Consider the following 14,514-nt stretch of genomic DNA (forward strand, 5'->3'; position numbering starts at 1 on the left):
GTCAGTTTTTTTTCCTCTCTGGCATGAGAATAGCTCACTAGCTGTTTCTTTGGTTGAGTCTCAGCTGAGATTCAGAGAAGCTCACTGGGTCCACTCCCAATCAGGCTGTGCCCTGGTCCCCCAGCACACAGGCCTGTGTGCCTGGCGCCTGTGTGCCCGGTGGTTGAGGCAGCTGCTCTCTCGTGGCCCCTCCCACTTCCCTGATCTTGGCTATCGGTAGACAACTGAGATGTGTTTGTTCCCAAACCTGTTTACACCAGTTGTACTTTCTCCATTTAAGACATGTAACTAAATGTTATGTAAACAAATGTTGCGTGAGTGTGACAAGGAGAGGTATTTCTGTGAAGCTACACCATTGTCTTGGAAAGACTTGTCAAGGCTGAACAAAAATGATGGGCAAATTAAATAGAAACAAGATAGCCTTAAAAGATGGTGGGGAACATCATAAAAATCTAGGCAGAGTCTGTAGTCGCATTGCTTCTCAGCTTTCTTTGGAATTTTTTTTATCTTCTTTAAAGCTGGGGCGCCTGGGTGGCTCAGTGGGTTAAAAGCCTCTGCCTTCAGCTCAGGTCATGATCCCAGGGTCCTGGGATGGAGCCCACATCAGGCTTTCTGCTCAGCAGGGAGCCTGCTTCTTCCTCTCCCTCTGCCTACTTGTGATCTCTGTCTGTCAAATAAATACATAAAATCTTTAAAAGAAAAAGAAAGGAAGAAAGAAAGAAGGAAGCTAGAACCTGAAAATCATAGCAGATTTCTGGTTTATACAGGAAACTGGGACTTTCAGAGAGTGGACCCATTTTCAAAGACAAGGCATTACTCCTGTACCAAATTTGCGAATGATAGTGTACACTCATATGTTTAAATGTCTGTGAATGTGGTGCTGGTTTTGGCAGCACATCTACTAAACCTGGAATGATACAGAGATTAAGCATAGTCCCTGAGCAAGGATGACACGTAAATTCTGTGAATCTATATAATAAGTATCAATGAGTATATCTAGGTAGATAGATAGATAGATAGATAGATTGATAGATAATATAATGAGATATCATAGAGATAGATAATATAATGAGAGTATCACTTTTATGATTCCATGCTTTAAGTGGTTTTTTTAGATTGAGTGTCAACCCAGTCATGTACGGGAATGTCTCTTTTGCAGCTGTGGTCTGTTGTGTAAAATACACATGTCCACTGAGCCCGTCAAGATGCTTATACTACGCAGGTTACAAGAGAACTGAGCCAGGCTGGGGAGAGAGCAGACAGACACAAGTCTTCCCGATAGTGCTCATCAAGGACCCATGTAGCTGGGGGACGCTGTGGGAGAACTGTCTATGAAAGTTTGCTGACTTCACTCACTTTCTTTCTCCCACTCCCCCCCCCCCACCTCTTCTCTTTTCCTCTCTGCCTCTCTCTCCGCTCTCCCTAACCAATGTAGTTTAGTTCAGAGGACTCTGAAATCAATAAGGGAGAGAGTATTTGGAGTTGAACAACAGTATATTTCAAAGTGTGCTTCTTTCTTTCTTTTTTAAGATTTTACTTATTTATTTGAGGGAGAAGCAGACTCTCTACTGAGCAGGGAGCCCAATGCGGGGCTTGATCCCCATGGGGGCTCAATCCTGGGACTCCCTGAATCATGACCTGAGCTGAAGGCAGACGCTTAACCTACTGAGCCACCCAGGTGTCCCTTCAAATACTTGTTTCAAGAAAGGTAGTCTTTGGTTTAAAAAACATTTGAAATATTTGTTTGTTTATCTTTGTTTACACCCCCTCCAACACACACAGAAGGAGAGAGGGAATTCCTGTAAATAATGAGATGATGCAATTTGGTTTATTAATATGTGACTTCCATTGGATAGTTCAGGAATACACCTACTTCCCATGAAGTGAGATTGGGATATAAGGAAAGAATTCTTTTGTAGGTATCCCCACATCCAATGTGTTTTAGGTCAGTTTTCTATCCTCCCTGTCTACAAACATTTTGGAAAGACCATCCTCTGTCTCTGTGGCTGGTGTCTTTCACAACAATAGTCATATGAACGTGCTTTAATTTATGCTAACCTGAAATGCTTAAAGTCATCAAACAGGTAGGATTATTGGGTTCCTGTTCATCCGGGGAATGCAGATCCCAAAGATAAGGATGCCAGAACACAGACGTCGTGGGAAAGCATGCATACCCACCTCCAACAAATAAGGCACCATCCTTCATTTCAATAATAGCTCTTCAGGGTTTAATTTTGATAGATGGTGAGGTATTTTATTCTAGCACATAAACCAGATATTTCTCTCAATTTAATGGGGAACAACTGATGGCTGCCAGATTAACTAGGAAAGAAATGTTTCTCTCTGCAGTTCTGGACAATAATGCAATTTAATGGCATTTCACCTGGGCGGACTTCTAAGATGGATGCGTTTGTCTTTTGCCTCTCAGGGCATAGGTCCAAATTTGGAGCAGATGGTGAAAAAGATGGATGGCCACAGAGATCTCCAGGTGAAATTGGTTGGATTTTCTCAATCCTCATTAATTCCTGGTTGACCATTATCCATCTCCATCTCTCTGACCCTCCGTAATGAATTCTGATTTCTGAGGATTTTCTGGTTCCAGAATAACCAAAATGTTCTGACTACAATCTGAACAGATTGAAAGAAGCAGTCACCTGCTATTTTTCAGGCTTTTAGAAGAGAGGGGCCACCTCAACCTGAAATCTTGTCCTTCCTTCGAGCAATGGGAGATTTTCTTTCCTGGTAATGGGACAAAACTGGGCAGGGTATGAATTCGAAAGCTCAGGGAGTAAGTTTAAGACACAAGTTTCTTCCGCTGTTGTTCAGGTAAAAGGAGAGACCTTTGGGTTCTTAGATTAAGTTTAATGAGAGACTCACTGCCCATCACTAAGCAAGACAGACGGGGTCACTCCTGCTATGGAACAAGGTATAAGGAGAAGCTGATGATTGTGGGAAAACCCCAGAAGCATTGTTTCAGGCCATGGAGGTAGAGAGGAGACCCCCAAGATCAAAGGAAGGAGGCACCCATGGGAAGTACTAGGAACAGCAACGCCTTGTTTGATTTAATTAAAACAATGCCTGTGTGAGCTTCTTGATCTATGGCCTGATATTCTCATTTACTCCCACATTAGGGTAGGCTTATTGACATAATTGTTTTTGCTCATATTGAAGACTTTCCTGCTAAACAATTTGTATTACTGTTATTTTTTATTGCAATTGTATTAGCCCCCGTTCTGAGCCAGATGCCTTCAGTTTATAAACATTGTCAAAGACGCTTAATAAGAGGACAAATGATCCCCATTTAGGATGGGAACTTATGGGTGACTGACAAGGTGAGCGTTAAACCTTTGGTTGCCATAGACCTACAGACACCTATGTATCAGCACGTGTTGGAGGAAGGAAACATACCGGTGAACAAAATCTGGCAGATCACAGGGGTTTAAGACCACAGAAGAAAATGCCCAGGAGATGTACAGTTAGTTTTAAAAGCTAAATAAGTGGGGCATTTTCCATGGGCCTTTTCTTCACTTGAGCAGAATGACAGTATTTTACTAGTCAACCAAGACATGAATCAAGATTTAAACCAACTTCTCACCTTTCATGCAAAGCCTAACCTCAGTAGTTACTAAAAATAAATGAGATTTAAATAGATGTAGAAGCACCTATTTTATTTCCAATTTCATGCTCCTGTATTTTGCACTGTGGTTTTTAGATCTGTTTGTGAAGGCTGATTGGGGCAAAGAACAGCCCTGAGAGACAGCTGGGAAGGAAGCAGGCTTTCAGGTCCATGACAGAGTCCCAGGCTCTGGGTTCAGCTGTTACCAACTCACCAAGTGACCTCAGGCCAGTTTCCTCCCTTTGAAAAATGGGAACAATTACACAAACTGTCTTTTTACGGGATGCAGTGGTGTCTGTGATTGGCAACATTGGTGGTTTTAGGCTGAGAGTCTGAGGGTGTAACTCTCCTCTTTTCCTCAGGGACCACGAGTGTAGGTCAGGGATCCAAGTCCAGGGAGGACATTGGATTTAATTTCTCTCTAGTCTACATAGCAGTTCCAGCGTCCAATAACCCATCGTCATTCGGACTGGAGTCAAGGAGAGGTACACGCCATTTCTCCACATCCTGACATTCTCCTGGATTACCAGCTCTCTGTCATATCTCCCTGCTCACAGGGCTGGTGACCTGGGCGAGGTCTCCATGGGTCCCCTCCTTTTGCTTTCACCTGCTATGCGTTTCACCAATAACTGACTTCCAAGTGAATAGTAATTCTTGTTCACAACTATTCTCATGCGCATTATTTTGCTTTCTCAAGAATGGGTACTAAGTTCTGATCGTGTGCAGGCACCGTGCTTAACACTTTTTCCATCATCCTCTCGTTAACTGGAGAGAACTGTGGAGAAGAAAGAGACAGGAGTCCCCCAGACCAGGCAGCTGTCCTGTGGGGGTGGGGAGGTTCCCTCCCCAGCCTCTCAGTCTTTAAGGCTGCCTTGTGCAGCTGTCTTCCAACTGTTCGCTCTCCACCTGGTCCATTCTGCAGGCCACCACCAGACGTGTCCCCTGTACCGCCGTCCTGCTAGGGTTTCTGCCTCGTAACCTGCCCAGCGTTGTATGCACACCAGCCCTCCAAAAACTAAGCACGTCTCTTTTCCCTTCTGCTTTCCCCAAACCCGTTCTCAGCTGCCAGCAAAATGTGTTGTTAACCCAAATACTCTTGTGCCTCTGCACATTATCCTTCCTTTCGGCAATTCCATCTCCCAGCCTCTGAGCTGCCCTTCAGGGCCACGCATAAATCCGGATCCCCGAAGCCTTCCCTGACTGGCCCAGCTAGAGATCCTTTCTCTCCCCTCTAGCTGTGGTACTGATGGTATGGTGTGTGGGGCCTGGCTGGGTACTCTTGCTTTCTGTTGTCATGATCCCTAGAAGGTTCTTGGGCTTCCAGATGAGGAAGCTACAGAGAGGTTAGTGATGGTGCTGGGGCCAGAGGCCCATTCCCATTCCCACCAGTCCCAGACTGGTGATCTTTTTCTACTACAGCGTTTTACCTTCTGTCCTTTCTTGGAGGACAAGGACTCTACCCTGTCTATATTCAAAGTTTACCTAGCATCCTGCGTAGCACCTTGTATCTAGGGGTTAATCAATAAGTATTTATTGAAAGAAAGCAAAAGAAAGAAGATAAGAAGGGAAAAAACAGTAATAACTAACCCTTATATGGCCCTTTTGTTTTAACTTAATCCCCTTTCTAGTTGACTCCCTTTAAGTCCCTAGGGGGCGCCTGCGTGGTTCAGTCAGTTAAAGGTCAGACTCTTCATATCACCTCAGGTCTTGATCTCAGGGTTGTGAGTTCAAGTCCTGTTCTGGGCTCCATGCTGGGCGTGGAACCTACTTAAAAAAAAAGAAATCCCTACGAAATAGGTCCTGTTATTCTCAGCCTCATTTTACAGGTGAGAAGACCAAGGCAAGAGAGACTAAAGTGACTCGCTCGAGGTCACAGAGCTGATAAGTGAGTGTCAGGACTTGAACCCAAGGGGTCTGGCCACTGAGCCTGTGCTCTTCTTCCACCGTGTTCTGCTGCCAAGTCATAAAGGATGGACAGACAGGGAAAGATACATAAAGAAGGATGAGCCTCAGATCGGTGCCCAAGACAACAGAGCAGAGGACATTTAGATGATGCTGCCATGTTCTGTCTTCTTTGAATTTCCATTGAGAAGGAGTAATGGCCGGACCACGGGGTTTGTCCCTGCTGCCTGGATCATGGGTTGCCGTGAGACTCCCTGAAGGCATGGCACCCAGATTGGCAGCCTTGTATCCCAGTCGTTATAGGAGGCTTGGTCTAGGGACTGTTAAACCGCTCCTGCGCCCCCAGCCCGGAGTCCCTAAGCTGGGGAACGGTTGCTGCTCTCTCCCCAGATGCTCCTTCCAGAGCTTGTGCTTTTCACGGAAGGCTGCCTTCAAGGGAACAGTCACAGACTTAAAATCACCACAACTAGACATGAGTAACAAATGCGTCAAGTTTGGCTAAAGCAAGCTGATAAAGAATATTGAATGGGAGCTTTTATCTTTAGAAGCATGACTGTTAATGTGGCTGATTTCTAACTAGGCTCCCAGTAGCTATTAGGATTTCTGCTCACGCTAGCGCCGCTCAGCCTTACACACAGAAGAATCTATCTTAAACGTATTGTGAACTTTAGAGCATGTTAGCGGAAGTGGCCTATCATTCAGGAACATGGGAAGATAATTTTGCCAGCATTGAGAGAACACTTTGCACCCAGAATCCTAGAGGGAACAGAATACTACTCCAGCTTTGATGAATCACAGCTGAATCATGTTTAAGTGTGTGCTGCATTTTGAGGGATTCCCTTCTCCCCCCACCCCTCCCCGCCCCTGCAGGGTGAAAAGCATTGCTCTTCCTGTGTAAAACCATTATTTACAGCCAAGACCACGAAAATATTTTTGTGGTGATGTTGTGAACGCATCAAGTGTTTGTTGTGGTCCAACTAAGACAACTTTATAGGTTGATGAAAAGTGATTTATCTTTCTTCTAAGCAGAACATTTAGTTCTCTGTCTGCCTCTTGGACTCCACGCAAATCTGTCTGGCCCCACCTCTTGCTGCCCTCCCGGATCAGCACCACCCTCTTGGATATCTCCTGGTACATTTTTATGACCACGGTCCTGTCTGTTCCTAGTAATTAAGAACTCTCTGAGCAACATGAACGTAGGTTACTGTTCATTTGGTTTCTTGGAAGCACTGGGTGTGTGCAAGGGTCATTTTTCACCAAAAGACAAAACCAAAGAGTGAGTCCGGGAAGTAAAGAATGAATGGACCAGGTAGCTTGCTGTTCTTAGCCCCCAGGGGACTGTAGGCATTGTTGCTCGAGTGGACAGAGCCCAGACCGACCCTGAAGGAAGATCTGGGTTCACGCTACCGCACTGGGTTTTAACTTCTTGTAACCCTGAGCAAAAGAATTCACTTTTCCAAATCTCAGTTCCTATCTGTGGACTCAAGATGACAAGGCCTAGCTTACAGGGTTATTGAAAGGATCACAGACACTGGATGGGAAGTGCCCGGCACTAGTGTGCTGTGGCGGCTGGTGGTTTTCCTTGTTATTTCTGCTGTTGTCCTCTCTGCCATTACTACGGCCTCTCCAAGCAGCTCTTGTATGTGGGAAGCACCAAGGGGAACTTGACCCCTGCTTCTTCCCATGCACGTAGGACACAGCTTTAACCCGTCAGACAACTTGCTATCCTTACCAGAGCACTGTCCTTGCTCTAAATACAGTAAAAGTAAACATAAAAGTGCGACTACATAGGGATGAAAACAAAGAATGACGAGCTGCTTCTCTCCAACTCGGGGACCCACCCACATATATTGACAGGTACCCATTGCCTTGTGCGGGGCTCACAGGTGAGCCCTAGGGGCCAAAATTCAATCCCGCATGGATTCTGTCCTTATGAAGCTTACCATCTACCAGGAAGGAGGAAATGCCCATAAACATCCAGGAAGTTGGGTAGAAAATGGTAAGACCATAGGAAAGACAGTACTCATGGGCTATAGAGTTTGGGAGAAGAACAAAATTTTAGCTGGAGTTGGGACATGCAGGTTTTATGAAAGAGGCAGCTTGGTTAGGATCCTTAGGAACACAGATTTTGGGGTTGGGCCATTAGGTTCAAACCTTGGCCTTACTACTTCCTTGTTTTGGGCTACTTGAGCAGGCTAGGTCACATCTCTGTGCCTCTGCTTCCCCATCTTTAAAATGGGTATAATAATAATATCGACCTCTCAGGGTTGGTGTAAGGATTCAGTGAGATGTGTGACATGCTTAGAACAGGTTTGAATTTACCCTCCAAGCAAAGGTGGGCAGAAATGTTTCTAGATGGAGGAGTAACAGGAACTAAGGCAGAGCCTGCTCTGAGGTACAGGGTGGGAGAAGATGGGGGGGGGAATGCCGCTCGAGCTGAGACTATGGATGTTGTGGAGTGTGGGCCAGGGGCCTTAGACTTTACTGAAAATGTGCAATGAAATCAGTCTTCTAGAGTTCCATTGTCCGTGCGTGTGAAGCCAGAATCTGAACGTGTCTCCGGGTAGGTCTCTACATTTCCGTGGCAGGGAACATGGCAATGAACCAGATGCCAGTGGGCATGAAGTTGAAACTTGGATTAACAGGGCTCAACACATGGGCCTGAAATGATACCTCAGGGAAGACAAGCAGCGGAGCCTGAGCAGGAAGCAAAACCGGGGAGCGAAGGGAGGCGAGGGGCAGAAGGAGGGGGGCGGGGCGGCAGGAAAGGTCACACCATTACCCCCATCTACTGCTTCCTTTTTAGGGTACAGATTTTTTTTTTCTTTAGGGTATAGTCAGCTGTTTTGTTTGTTTTCATGTGTCGTTTTATTTCTTTTGAGCTTTGGGATGCGTGTGTCATCTTTACCTTCTGTGCTAGGGTGGCGGGGAGTAGGGTGGGGTTGATTAAAGCTGACTTTTGGAGACTTTGGTTTCAGTGACCTATAGATGTATGCTTTGTCAGGATGTGGATGTTGCCCTCTCCTAGGCACCTAGAGCAGGATTCTGTAGGAACTGGGAAAGGGCTGTACAGTGTTCACAGCCGAGAGGATGACTTCTTCTTTTGGTCTTTAAATGAAAATTGGAGGGTTTGAATGCCTCAGGTTTGGTTTACTTTTGACTTTAGCTGTGTAAAGGCTATCTTCAATTTTTAAAATAATCATAAGTAAGTAATATTGTTTTCAAGTTAGATTCATTGTTTTTAAGTGTTACGGGGATGTGGGACAGTTCCTAAGACCCCATGGAAGTCTTTTAAAATTCGTTGCGGAATTGGGCACCTGGGTGGCTCAGTCAGCTAAGTGTCTTAACTACGGTTCAGGACATGGTATCAGGGTCCTGGGATTGAGCACCGCATCTGGCTCCCTGCTCAGTGAGGAATCTGCTTGTCCCTTTCCCTCTGCCCCTCCCCCACTTGTTCTCTCTCTCTCTCTCTCTCTTTCTCAAATAAATAAGTAAAATCTTTTAAAAAAATAAAATTTGTTGTGGAACAACGTAGTATACAATAAATCTATATAAGTACCACATCAAGATCAAATACCATAAAATGTCTGTGTGTAGCCTGGGAGCAGGGAAATGAGAAAGTGCGACTTATAATGTAATCTGTTGTTCTAGAACTCACTATGTATCTCCCCACCAAGTGACTGGGAGGGAGACACCAGCTCGTCCACTGTTGGAAGTGGGGTCTTCCGGTCCCGGCTGGATTTCTCCTGCAGTAGAAGCTTTCCCAAAGAGATCTTGAATGTTCTTCAGACTGGTGCCTGGGCCCTCTTTCAAGGGTTTCCTTGTAACCCAGGAAGGTCCACAAGCACATTCCTAAATGATGGGAAGTATTTGTTGATTTGGTCTTTAAAGGCATTTTTTCCATAGTCCTCTAGTGTCTCTTTATTAGAACGTTAGATTCCAATAGTCTTGGAAACTATTACTTATCCATCACACTCTTGCTGAAGAGTGAAGTTTGCCCCCAGCTGTGACAGCCAAGTCGCACTAACTTCAATGGGAATGACACATGTTTGGGCAGAGGCAGAATTTAGCTTTTAAACTTTGGCTTAACGGGCCTGTTTAGTATATTATGTAAGAAGGAGTGAGGTCATAAAAAGAGCCATGTCTCCTACCTTGAACCAAAAGTCGTCCTTATTTGGTGTTTCCAAAACTAGAAAACAATACAGGCAACCAGCTCTCTCTGGACCAGGAGAGAACTAATGGCTTCCTTGTTCTAGACCATGGGTTTTGTGACAGTGTCAGCAAAGCAGGCTTCCTGCTGCTTTTAGCACTTGAGGTTTGGACCAGTTTCATTTACCTGCTCTGTCTGCTTGGAAGGAACATTCTGGAAGTCTACTGAAGCCCCACCTGCCTTTGGGACACCCAGTATCATTGAGGGGAAGCTCTGCCATGGGGTCCTGGGCCTAGGATCCAAGGGAGGGAGCAGCAGGTGTCAGCCCTCCAGTCCTGCTGCTTCTGCAGGACCCTGCAGCCGCTGAGTCTCAGAAGACCTAGCATTACACTTCTCTTGGATCATCCTTTTGGCTGAGCTGAAGGTAGATCAAATTTCACCCTTAAATAACCATCTTCTGTCTGTGTACACAGTCACAGCCATTAGTCTTAAAAACGTCAAACTCAGCCCATGGGTCTGGACCGGTTTCTTGTTCAGACCTTAACTTTGGAGGCCACTCTTTTCTGCTTTCTCAAGTCTCTGAGAACGCAGCCTACTCCACGAGTCGTAAAAACCCCATGCTGGGACACACGTGATTCAAGGGGGAAGCGAATGAAGAAGATTCTTTCACTTCTCCTTCCTGGGACCTACATCCGTTTTGGTATCCTACTTGCATCCAGCAAGAAATGCCAGAAGATGAAAGCATAGCACTCTCATTCTTTTTCTTGGGAAGAAGAGGTTATGCAAAGGAGGCCTATGTCCCTGCAGAGTGGGTGAGAAGCCTGGCAAGAGATTTGTCTCATTTAAGAAGTAAATATATTCAGTGGAAGCAAAGATGCTGCCAAGTAAATGTATTCCATTTTTAGGGAGAAAAGGACAGGAGCTTTGCTGCTCCTTTAGGTTGCTTCTGGGTATACATTTCTGCATGAGGTTCTCTAAAAAAGCCAGAACGCAACAGCAGCTTGTGTGAAACGTGACCACTTCAGCCTGCCCAAGACTTTGAGAAACAAAAGAGAAAGCAGAGGGTAATTGATTCTGTTCTCCAAAGGCCCATCCTGACACGGAACGGAATCCTGGCTTGGTTTCTTCCGTACAGGTGTTTAGTCTCTACCAGCAGGAGGACACAGATGGAGTCTACCTTTCTGCAGATGTCTTTAAATGTCAAAAACATGAGGAGGAAACCCATTGACTTTTGTCACCGTGACAGTGCAGTATATTCCTTAATACTGAGGTAGCCATGCCCCAAATGATGCTCCCATCAACGGGATGAGGAGAGATTTTATAAGAAGGCAGAGAATCTCTTATCATGGAAAGCAACTTGTGTCACAGCCAGGAAGCTGCGGAATCTTTCTCAAATTTTTGCTTGAGAGCTAGACGTGAAACTTATTCCTTCACCACGTATCAGTTCTGACAGAGCAACAGTGTAAGAACATGAGAATCCATGCTTCAGCAATGGGAAGCTTCAAAATCTTCAGTCTGCTACTAAATGTAAAATTTAGGAACCCTGTGGTTTAATGAAAATGATTGCTTCTGGGAGCAGTTCAGTAGGGATGTCATGTCAAATTAAGTTTTATTTAGTGGGTTTTGTCCGATCGGGATATTCACCAGTCTGGATCCCAACACTGTACAGGCTTGCTGCATTGACAGAAGTGAAGCTAGTCCCCCGTCCTTTCAATGAGGTCACCTTGACTGGCCTGTTTGAATGCTCTGTGGTTATGGGGACCTCATAGCCCCAGTGAACAAGCGAGGAGCCTCGTAGGAGGCAGATCTCATGGCAGAGACTCCTCGCTCGCAAGGTTTAGAAAATTCAGTGTCTTGCGCTGAAATTGTGCTTAACTAAATATAGAGGGCTAAAAGAGAATCCTTCCATGGGAGGGCTCCCTTAATTAGCGTGGTTCATCTACACTCCTCTGTGTGTGCTGACTCGTGCCTAAACATTGGAGGCCAAATCTAAAAAAGAGAAAAAGTAAGCCTGTGGCTCAGTCCTAGGAAAGACGTAGAGCAACAGAATATAATCCTAGACAGGGGGAGCCTATGAGATGCCCGTGTTGGAGAGAGGGGCACCAGCTTCGCGGAATCACTCTCATTAACTAACTTCACAGTGTGGCTTTGCAAGTGCCGATGCCATATTCAGATTTTCTCCACTTGTCGTGATCCTGCTGTTTTCAAAGCATTTCATGATCCAGGTCTCAAACGTCAGATAAGATCAGAAGTTCTGAGAAGGTGTTAGCCTCTGATGCTCACTGTACTTTGAATATTTCCACCTTGCCATTCCCCAAAAATGCTCAGATAAGGTAATTTTTTAAAAAGATTTTTATTTATTTATTTGACAGAGATCACAAGTAGGCAGAGTGGCAGAGAGGACAAGGCAGGATCCCTGCTGAGCAGGGAGCCTGATGCCGGGCTCGATCCCAGGACCCTGAGATCATGACCTGAGCCAAAGGCAGAGGCTTAACGCACTGAGCCACCCAGGCACCCCAGATAAGGTAATTTTTTAAAAAGATGGCCCGGATGACAGTGTTCTAGGCCTTCACCTCTTGAATATGGGAACAACTCTCAAGGAAAAGGAGAGCTGAAGAGATCTGGAGTCCTATCTCCTAGAACAGCACCAGGGAATAGGACAGAAGGCAAGGGTCCTGACAGTGTGGAGCCTCACAGAATGCACTCAGTTTCCCCCTGATGCCAGAGCTTTGTCTGTGTAGTTAGGGATCTTGTTACTGCTGAGACCCTGTCCCTGCTTTGCCCAAATTCTGGCCCTGCTTTTCCCTCCTTCCCTTAGCTGACTTGTCTCCCTGTGAGTCCCATTCCCATGCGAAAGTCAGCTTGTGGAAGACACCTGAAGAAGAGAGCCAGGGCAAGAGAAGATATTTGGGACTGGTCCAGAGGTAGCACCGTGTGTGTTCTAGTGACTGCAGAATGGTCCTCAAAAAGCTAGAATTGATCCCAGCCAGTTCATGCACCCTGTGCTGCGTTTGGGTAACCAATTTGGTCCTGGTGTTAGAACCCTTATAACTGCATGGATCTATGCTTGCTGCTTTTTGGAGAAATGAATTTTATGGAAGTTTCTATTTAAGGAGAACCAAACAATAACAAACAAACAAAAAAAGCCCCAATTCCGATTACCCGAACTCCTCTTCACACATAGTATTCTAATGCAGTTTGTTCCTGAAACTGACTCATTCAGCTTTTCTCCTGGAAGTTGTCAGTATGTGAGTCTGGTTAATGGAGAAAATCCGCGCAATGCCCAGGCACAAAGCCATGACTCATTCCTGGCATTTCAGGGGCTTTGTAATGGAAATCATAGTTGCAAGCTACAGCTCTTACCAAGTGGATATGTGAATATTGATGAAACACACCACATCTCCAAAACTCCTGCATGAGCCTCACCGGTGACTCAGTGTTTGCTCATGAAGTGAAGGTTTCTCTTCATAACCCACCGTGCTTGAACACCACAATATTGTTTTAATTAGTCTTTTAATGTACAGTAAAATATTTGGCTTTGGTGGAAGGAGGACATTCTCTCTTATGTTGGAACTGTTTGGTTAAAAGGGCGTTTTTGTCTACAGAATTAATCTCCTGGGGTGTATACGCGTATCTGAACGCTTTTTAAGTAGTCTCCGATTCTTGCTCATTCATTCTGTTGATCTACCCATCTGTAATTGTGTTTGTGCGTGCATGTGGTGTATATATACACACACACACACGTGCGTGTGTGCACGGACACACATACATACACACACATAAGGTCTACTGGGAGAGCATAGAAAATTGAAACCCTGAATAATCCCAACCTTTTATTTTACATTGTGTCTGATCCAACTTTGTCCCCAAACTTCTTTCTTTTCTTTTTTAAAGATTTTATTTATTTATTTGAGAGGCAGAAGGGAGAGAGAGAGAGAGAGAGAGAGAGAGAGCACAAGCAGGGGGAGGGGCAGAGGGAGAAGCAGGTTCCCCGCTGAGCAGGGAGCCTGAGGTGGGGCTCTATCCCAGGACTCTGGGATCATGACTTGAGCTGAACGCAGATGCTTAACTGCCTAGCCAACGGGTGTGCCCCCCACCCCAAATTCTTTCAAGTAATATTCCCCCTTTCTTTGTGCATTGTAAAATTTAAAAGTAGTAAAATAGCCAAAAAATAGACTGCAGGAGGTTGGGCCCAATCAGGAGCACATGTGTACCTAAAATTGCGTGTGACTTGCTTATTAATCCATTGTATGTGTCTGAACCGCTTTTGGGGTGGGGGTGGGAGGGTGCTACTTTATTTTTCATTGCAGTAGATCTTGCCTTCAGTTCAGGGTTATATGAAGAAATAAAAAATAAGCTTGTAAAACAACAACAACAACAAATAGACTGCAGGAAGAAGTGGAGGAAACGAGGAAGACAGGTATTTCAAATGCTTGTTTTTTTATTGACTCAGGTTTGAATTTTGTGTCTGACAGACTAGTAGGACTTTCTGGAAACACAGATGAGCCAGTTTCTCATCATTCTTGCAGGCTGGGACAGAAGGTCAAATATTTAAAGTCAGTTTTTGGTGAATCTTATATATCTACGGTCCTTTGGACCATGAATATTTGGGAGCTGCTAATAGGAAAGTAGACATTGAGGAGCTATTTTCAGCTAAAGAAAAGAATGAGCAATATAGCTTATAACTCAGCCACTTTATTCTGATCCTGTCTTCTCTAACAATAGCTCCCTGCTCCGTGCTCTTAAAACACAAGTGCTAATATTACGAGAAATGAGTTACATGAAAAACAGTCTAATCTTTTCTAAAAGTGCTAAAAATACCAATCTGCAACCAAGAATGTTTAAA

At 45.0% G+C, this 14,514-nt stretch overlaps 1 protein-coding gene and 1 non-coding gene across 3 annotated transcripts in view; both read left to right on the forward strand.

Moving 5' to 3' along the window:
• SAMD4A (sterile alpha motif domain containing 4A) overlaps positions 1–14,514 on the forward strand; it is a 206,769-nt gene that overhangs the window by 83,955 nt on the left and 108,300 nt on the right. The gene's annotated exons all lie outside the window — the stretch shown is intronic.
• LOC131837432 (U6 spliceosomal RNA) lies at positions 878–983 on the forward strand. The gene has a single exon (XR_009356042.1). It is a non-coding gene; the product is annotated as a U6 spliceosomal RNA (small nuclear RNA).

This window comes from Mustela lutreola, chromosome 7 (genome assembly GCF_030435805.1).
Source record: "Mustela lutreola isolate mMusLut2 chromosome 7, mMusLut2.pri, whole genome shotgun sequence".
Taxonomy (NCBI): Eukaryota; Metazoa; Chordata; class Mammalia; order Carnivora; family Mustelidae; genus Mustela; species Mustela lutreola.